The sequence below is a fragment of the Larus michahellis genome, chromosome 3 (genome assembly GCF_964199755.1).
Source record: "Larus michahellis chromosome 3, bLarMic1.1, whole genome shotgun sequence".
In the NCBI taxonomy this organism is placed as follows: Eukaryota; Metazoa; Chordata; class Aves; order Charadriiformes; family Laridae; genus Larus; species Larus michahellis.
The window spans coordinates 34,269,816-34,279,208 of record NC_133898.1 but is presented as its reverse complement, the minus strand read 5'-3'; positions in this window follow the sequence as shown (position 1 = coordinate 34,279,208).

Here is a 9,393-nt window from a genome sequence, read left to right as displayed (position 1 = left end):
GTCTTCTCCGTCTGCACCCTAGCAAGTACCCTGGGAATACTGAGGTTGAAAATTGAGGAGCTTTAACCTGCTTCAGTCTCTGGTGCACCTATGCCTTTATGTCCACTTCTGCAGAGGTGAAGAACGCAAGATTTGCTGTTCAAAAGACAGATACCAATAATGCTGAGGTTTGGTAGCCAGTTCCTGTCTTCTCCTGTGCTCCCCTGAAAAAGAACAAAAAGAGGGAAAGCAAGCAAAAGTCCCACAAGTTAACATTGCTATAAGACTTGAATTCATCCACTTAGAAACGTTAAAACCCAAGTACATTCCGGGAGAATGCTTTCAGGAGACAGCATTCAATACATAAAAAGCTACACAAGTAAACTTCAAACGTGAAAGTACCAGATCTTAAAGCTTGGAATTTAAAACTGCAAAGTGCACAGAAATAAAACCCTTACGGAGATGCTGAAATGTCTAATTCATTATTATTTCAGAAAAGATTAAAAAATAATTTCTTAACATTAAAGTGCAATCAAGCACTGAAGAAATTATTTAAACTTTCCATAGGAAAAAAACACACTCTAAAATGCTGCAAGGGTATTGATGGCTATTAAATATTTACTTTTCTCTCTAGCTCACACTAGAAAGAGTAATTTGTATTTGGCAGAAACTGGCTGCAATTACATTAGTCAATCCAAAAGCCCAACTTGCTCATACAAAATGCAAACAAATTAGTTAAAATGGTCTAATTAGCAGACTGTAAAAATGCAAAGCAAGGCTGGCATAAAAATGTGTGCTAGACAAGTATACTTTTACAAAATAAACAGAAAGGCAAATATGAAATAGTCTAATAAATACTAAATAAGGACCATAATATAAACCCAAGTGTTTAGCAATTGCGTACTTTAAAGAAAAGTTTCTACGGACCGTTAAACATTTTCTTGCAACCCACATTCGGTCATGAAAATATAATTGATACCATAGCTGAAGCTCTACTGGGATTTCAGTTCAGAGCTGTGGAGCCGTGTGAGACCAGGTTATATATATGTTTTGTGTGGGTATATATGCAAACACAACTCCTAGTGAAGTTAATTGGAGTGCAAAGTAGCTTTGGAGAATGCAAAGAATATAGGAAGTGGCCTATGGAAAGAAGGTCAAGCCATTTCTTTACATGTTGTATATTTTTGTTTTGTTTCCACAATTAAGACAAATAACTGGAAGCATGGAAATATGGAAACAGTTAAGACAAAAGACAATACATGATTGTTCTTATGGGAAGTATAAACTACGGTCATTGTCTATAAGGACTCAGCTTACTGGCTAAAAAGAATCACTACAATAACTGTATTATTGTTGTCATTGATATATTAGACCAAAAAGGGCTTTAGCGCCTCTTGCTTCATAACATCGCTGCAATTTCTTAATCTGTGGGTTTTTAACTCCCTAGTTTATATACTGTAGATATAATAGCCCATTATGATTCGTAAGCTATCATATAAAAGAAGCTATTGTGAGGTGATGATCTGAATTTGTCTCTGTATCCTTCTCACCTCACCACATGTTCTTCTGTCCTTCAAAATGTCTAGCTGTCTGGAGCCACATTCTTTCTTCTTGCCACCTGACAGATGGCAGAAGGTGGGTGGCTTTGGCAAAATTAATTAGAGACGCATTGAAGAAACAATAACCATGAACACCCTCCGGCAAAAATATGATGTTATTTGGCACAAAGAGCCTTTGTGCTAAAGCATTGCAGCAGCAGAAATATCCCGACTACCCTGAAGAAGAGGTCACCCAGTAGAAAACAATCCTTGGCAAAAGGAGAGCAGCGTGGCCACAAGGTGTGGTCATTATCGCCATTACCACTTCTAACACATAACAGCTGACTCATTCAGTTATTTTCGCTGAAATAGTTGATTGCGACACCTTCACTCCCCCATGCTGTCCCCAGTTCTGCAGATTGTCTCACTGTGCCAAATATGTTCAGTCCATCACTCTTTCTCATGGGGAGTATTTATTTGGTGGAAGAATATCTCACCCTACAAAATATCCCCACTGATTTCAGTGCTGTTGAAGGAGTAAGATATTTGTGAATGTAAGAACAAAGTCCAGTGGAGATATCTGAAAAATACGGATACTTCACTGTGAAGATTAAAGAAATATGTCTTATTACCTGTTATTTGACTTAGTACTTGACAAACGGCTTTGAGAATGATAAAAATAACAAGCCATATCACAGAAATTATTATCTCACTCATCACCACATATTCCCATCTCATAAAATTTTCCATATACTGCAAATATTGAATCCCTCTGAGATCCCTGGTGATGACTGAATAAACCAAGAATGCCGGATATATGAGGAAGAAAAGGTATTGTTGGCATCAAAAAGGCCAGTTAAGAGAATCAAGGCTTGAGGTGTGAGGAAATAAGTGCCACCATGTCGGGAAGTTCCATCACGGGGAAAAAAATTCCACCGTGGCATCCCACCCTGTGCTGCAACACAGGTGTCATCGGTGACAGATGGGAGAGAGGACAGCTCCTCCGTCTCTACTATGGTCAAACTAACACATCTAACTACTGTGGTTGCCCCATCTTTGCAGGAATCATGGGACTGAAGAGCAAAATTCAACACAGCTCGCCAAGCTAGTAATTGCAATGCTTGGTGTCCCTTGTTTTGCTGTTGTTGCCTGCAGCAAGCCTAGGTGAGTTAATCATCTTCCTGCCTTGTGCACTGATTTGTTCATCCTTCTCTATATGTGCTGGCAGCTCTGTTATCCCATAGTTGCCAAATATTAGGAAAGGCGTAGGTAGCTGAACTTCTACAGTTTTCCTCCTAGAGTTATTCACTCTTTGCATGCAATTCACCAGAGGCAGACGAGCTGGGAGTGGTACGATTCAGCCTAGTGCACTACAACCTGTTTAGGCAAATCTTCCCACCTTATCATGAAGACCAAATCACCTGGTTGAACAGCCCAAGAGGAGATGTGGCATATTCCCTACCACCTGACTCCACTGGGAAGAGCAGTGCAGTGTCTATCCGTCAGCCGGCCTCATACATAACTCAGCCTGCTTTCACCAAAAACTTGATTCCAACTCTACTTGTTCCAGTGGAGAGACTTCCACTAGGTTCAGTGACTTTGTTTCATGCACAGATTGTGTGTGATTTCCTCCATTTTTAGTGAAAGAGGAATGGCTAGGGTAAGGAGAGAAATGATACACATATGCAGTTACTCTAGCTCTAGTAAGCCTGTGTAAAGAGGTGTGAGTAGTGAGGAAAGGGTTGAGACCCTGCAGGAAAGCTGAAGAGGAGAAGAAGATGTTGGATAAGAAAGTGGATGGATGAGAAAGTGAACACAATGATACAGGGAAGGAAAGAGACAGAAAATGGAAGCAAAAAGGACATAAGAACTATGTCAAGAAACAATGTGTAAAGAAGAATAATCTTCTAGTAATAGAAGGCTATCTAATCTGATAGCCTTCTATGATGGCATGACTGGATGGATAGATGAGGGGAGGGTGGTAGATGTGGTCTACCTTGACTTAAGCAAGGCGTTCAACACCGTCTCCCACAGCATCCTCATAGGGAAGCTTAGGAAGAGTGGGTTAGATGAATGGACAGTAAGGTTGATTGATAACTGGTTGAAAGACAGAGCTCAGAGGGTAGTGATTAGGGGCACAGAGTCTAGTTGGAGGTCGGTGACGAGTGGTGTTCCCCAGGGGTCAGTACTGGGTCCAGTCCTGTTCAATATATTCATCAATGACCTGGATGAGGGGATAGAGCGCACCCTCAGCAAGTTTGCCAATGACACAAAGCTGGGGGGGTGGCTGACACACCGGAAGGCTGTGCTGCCATACAGAGAGACCTGGACAGGCTGGAGAGCTGGGCAAAGAGGAACCTTATGAAATTCAACAAGGGCAAGTGTAGGGTGCTGCACCGGGGAAGGAATAACCCCATGCACCAGTACAGGCTGGGGGCTGACCTGCTGGAGAGCAGCTCAGTGGAAAGAGACCTGGGAGTCCTGGTGGACAACAGGATGACCATGAGCCAGCAATGTGCCCTCGTGGCCAAGAAGGCCAACGGCCTCCTGGGGTGCATCAAGAAGAGTGTGGCCACCAGGTCGAGGGAGGTCGTCCTCCCCCTCTACTCTGCCTTGGTGAGGCCACACCTGGAGTACTGGGTCCAGTTCTGGGCTCCCCAGTTCAAGAAGGACAGGGAACTGCTGGAGAGGGTGCAGCAAAGGGCTACCAAGATGATTAGGGGACTGGAACACCTCTCTCATGAAGAAAGACTGAGGGATTTGGGTCTCTTCAGTCTAGAAAAAAGACGACTGAGGTGGGATCTTATCAACACTTATAAATACTTAAAGGGTGGGTGTCAGGAGGATGGGGCCAGGCTCTTTTCAGTGGTGCCCAGGGACAGGACAAGAGGTAATGGGCACAAATTTGAGCATAGGAAGTTCCACCTAAACATGAGGAGGAACTTCTTTACCTTGAGGGTGGCAGAGCACTGGAACAGGCTGCCCAGAGGGGTGGTGGAGTCTCCAACTCTGGAGACATTCAAAACCTGCCTGGACACGTTCCTGTGCAACCTGCTCCAGGTGACCCTGCTCTGGCAGGGGGTTTGGACTAGATGATCTCCAGAGGTCCCTTTCAACCCTATGGTTCTGTGATTCTAAGAAGAAAAGACAAACGTCAAGGAAGACTAATTGCATATTTCATTGCCTGAAACAGTGTTTGTAGCTGCAATGTGACAGTATAAATCAGGCTTGATTTCATAGATAAACACGGCATGTTCACCACTGGGAAAAGCAGGAGGGAAACAAATAAGGAAGAAAGAATAAATGGTCAGTTTTCTCAAGGAAAGGAGGTTACTGCTGGAGACTCACAGGAATCTGGGCCGACATCTATATTAACACAGAATTAATCAAAATAGAAAAACTAAAACTTATGTGAAGAATTAAAAAAAAACAAACATCAACCTCTTGATACTGAGTGTCTGGGTAATAAAATAGAAGTCAATAAATTCTAGTTCACTAATGACAATGCAGGTATGGAAAACAAATACATCTACATGGCGATGAGCACTAAATTAGCTATTTCATCTCAGGGAAGGAACACATCTTGGAGAGCCTGATAAAGATGCCAGCCCCATGCTCAGCAGTAGCGAAAACAATTAAGAATTATTAGGAAAACACTAGAGAACAAATCAGAAACTATTCTGCTGGCACATAGCCTGTGGTGTACAGTCACCCCATCTCAAAAACTATAGGTAAACCTAGAGAAATACACTGAAAACCAGAAAGAACAGTCAGCTGCATTGAATAGCTTCTGAATGAGGACTGTTTAAATAGAATAAGACCTCTGTGTGGACAAGACATGACCGGGGCTAATGTAGGGTGTTATTTCTTCAGGAGACATAGAGAAGGTAAATATGAACGATTATTAACTATTTATCACAACACAGGAACAAGTGGTACACAAGCAATTGCCAAATGCAAGGGAGTATTTTTTCACAGACTGAGTAGCCGAAGTGTGAGACTCCTTGCCACATTGCCACAAGACGTTGCAAAGGCTTAAAGATAAGTAAACTCAGAAAAGACTCAGTAAATTCACAGAGGGCAAGCTCTGCCACAGCTACTGAATGCAGCGTTCAGCTGCAATATCTGGGTGTATAACAGCAGCAAGGGATGAACCACTGCATAGTTGCTCAGGTTTTTCTGGAGACAGAATATTGGGATTTTTTTTTATTTTTTATTTTTTTAATTTGATCCAATCTGAATAGTCTTTTTGATAGTCTATGGGATACAAACTAGAAGAGAAAGTATTGTGCTTTTATCTTTGCAGGGGATACAGAGTAGCTTTAAGGGATCTGAGCTAAGTAGGGTGCTGCAGGGGCAAAAGCTTGATTCGTTTTTTTCCTGCAGAGAAGGCAGCTGCTTTACCTTCGGCTCTGATGTAGCTCAGGGAACCTGCTGCACCAGGCCAGTCTCACATCATTTCATGTCCTCCTTTCACAAGTCCTCTTTCCTTTGTTGGTTTCATTAACACTAGGCTACTTCGAAAAAAATTCAGTGTAAAATTGCACACACGTATACAGGATGGTTAAATAAGCTCTTTCTTGTTCCCTAACTCTAAAACACAACAGTTTTTCCTTCACTACTGCGTGGATCAAGCAGATCTAGAGTTTGTGAAGTGAGCGTAATTTATTCCAGACTCATGCTGGAATAATTTATGTTCCTGAGCCTTTGCAGATGTATAGTCACTAGAGAGATGTCTGCCTACAGGAGGTTTTACACATATTTCGTCTAAACCAACGCTCCAAACGCAACGTGGAAGATGCAGTGAGTTTGTGTGGATTTGTAGCACTCCCTGGAGGACTCTATGTCTAAAAACCAATAAACATTTCACAGTTCTGAGTAAGTGAAGGTTTTCATCACTTTTGATGCATGCAATATTGACTGGGTTTCTCATTTTAATTTCAGTATTATTCCACAGGTAATAAGTAATTGGAGAATAACTTCTTGCAAGTGAATGATAAAAGTGAAAATTAATCTTTCTATACTTAGCTGCTGCTGTTTATTCATTATAAACCAATGCAGCAAGCTGGAATATTCATTTATGAACGAAATGCATTTCATATTGATTAAAAACTACAGCAAGACCTTGATATTTTATGATCAAAACAAGTAAAAAGAAGACATAAAGTTATTTTATTTCTGTATATATATATATATATATATAGTGTTCATACACCTAGTGTGAGTGTCACAGTTCAGTTGAAAATAGTTAACTCTTCATAAAACTCATTGTTGCAACCTGTAAGCCTATGTGAATATTAAAATTCCTAATTATTACTCTGAAGTCAGTTAATATAAAGGACTGACTGAAGGTGGGGTCAAGATCTCAAATTTACTCCTTAATCAGGAAAATGTTATTCTAGAACAAAGTGACTAGGAAATGTTTCTGAAAGGCTGGTCAGAATCCATCACTGGAGATGCAGAACTGCAAACATGCTGATGGCGTGTGTGGCCAGTGTTTACAGAGGTCTATGAATAATAAATAATCTAGATAAATAACCATAGTTAGAGCTATGCAAACAAGAGAGCAAATAAATCAAGACCTGCTGCTCATGCATAGATACCAAACACAGTCCTTCTGCATGTTTTTCTGCACATTTTTTGTTTAAATAGGAGACAGCGGACACAAATTTAATTAAGCAAAAATCTTAAAGTTAGTAAGAAGTGTTTTGGAGAAAGATCACATAGTGGATCAAACCCTCTATCAGGGACTTGGTACTCACAGTCACCAGGGACAAGCAGGGTGCCTCTTGCATACATACACTGTCACGCAGGCCACACCGATTCACTTCTGCAGCTGGCATAAAGCAGTAGTATAGTCCAGGCAGAAGATCATGTATGGCTACTCACATACAATGCTGGAAGTAAAGGAAATTTGAGTGAAAAGTTCTATATTAATTTATTTTTTTTGCTCATGGGGATTCAATTTTTTATTTTATACCAATTTAAATGTGTGGGTAAAAGCCATTCCTTTAAATTGATATTGTTATGTTCGATGCATTAAAAAGGAGAAGACAACAAGTGTTCTGCACACTGTTTGTCTGTGTGATTGTCTATGTAAGCAGAATTTCATATGAAAAGAGGAAATACAAGGATTACATGTGAAGTGCCTACTTCTTTGTGTTATCCTGTCCAGCATTACTACTTGTTCTATGCTAACACACTAGTTGTGAAATGGTTGTTTCAGTGTCTGAATAAGTGAAATGCATGGATTTCATAATTCTTTATTTCATTTCCAGGACTTTCTGTAATATAAACCACTGGAGTTGGCTATCCAGTGTATATTTAAATATGGTGCTATCCTTTTGCATCTTGAGGCTCTTTACGTCCCCACATATATCAGCATGCGTGCAGTATGAATTAAACACAAATAGTTTAACATAGAAGAAGTGCCACTGTGTCCCCTACTCTGCATGGGGAGGCTCTCCATGCAGTGTTTTACACCTTGGTGTGGAGAAGAGGCTTTAGGGAATTCTTGCACAAAATCTGGGCAAAGGAAGGTAAAGGTTTATCGTGAGTCATGGCTTTCCATTTTTGTGCTGTAATCTTAAATGCTAAGTAACATCAAATTACACAATGTGTAGGATTTATTAATGTGTTTTTCACACTAGCCAATCAAGAACTTCAGGAGTACCGATGCATTTGTTGATAAATTTACTGTAATTTTAAAGGAGAACATACAGCTGTGCAAATGGTCACAAGCAATGGTTTCTGCCTACTTCCAAATGCCACTTCCTTTTTGGTAAAAAAAACTCCCTACAGCAGGCTGTCCTCCCCATGGCCAGTGACTGGTGTGTCCTGCTCAGGGTGTGATTGGAAGGTTGGATGGTTTTTATCACGAAGAGTCACATGGAGGATTCCTTATCTTCTGCTGCATGCCACTGAAAGGGGCGAATGACGATCTTGACACCGTGGAGGTTGTGCACTGGCACCAGGGCTTCCTGAGACCACAAGTCTCTCCTGGATGTAGGTGAGCCATTGCCTGCAGACCTTGATAGTGCTGGCATGGCAGGTTCCAGGGGAAGAGACTGCCACCAGAGCAAGAATCACCCCCTCCTTTCCCCTCTATTTCCTGCCTTTTGGTTGTAGCCTTTGGTTTACACCAAGGGTCTCAACAATATGCCTGCACAGAGCTCACCAACCAACCAGCCATGCAGCACCTGCCCCTGCTCAAGGCTTGCACTGTATTTGGGAACACTCAGCAGGGAGTTTGAGTGAGTCCTGATCAAAACTATGTAGTCGCTGTGGGGTAAGTATTGTGTTGGAACCACCTGGTGCCCTTGTTAGGATGCTTGTGGAAGATGCTCGTCTCCGGATGCCTACCACAGCTTCTCCTCCCAGCTTGTCACTGGGGAGAGTTTTCCCTCCCTTTCTATCTCTTTTTTTTTTTTTTTCCCCGTCATTGTTGGAGCCTGCTAATAAGTTTTCATTCACTTGAATTTGTCTCAACATCCTTTGTGCAACACACTGATTCTAACATGCCTACTCTCTCAGCAAGTTAGAAAAGTTAAACACCACTTTTGGGCCAGAAATGAAAGGCATTAGTAAGATTTTGCGCCACTAGATGACATCCATCTGTGTAGAGAAACAGTTGGATGAAAGACAGTAGGCAGCAAGATGTCACCTGGCTAGGTCTGAACCAAGTGCTCGGGTTGAACATTGAGGTAAAAAAAGACTCAGCCAAAACTAAGGGCAATGCAGGGTGAGGTTCATTCTCTTGTCAACATCCATGGCTTTCTACCTAGCCCTGCAAATTTTGCCTTTCTTGTTGCCAGCAGCTCTGCCTCTTCTTGAGGCGTATAGCAGTAAGGTAGCCTTCAGCAATGAAAGCAACAAA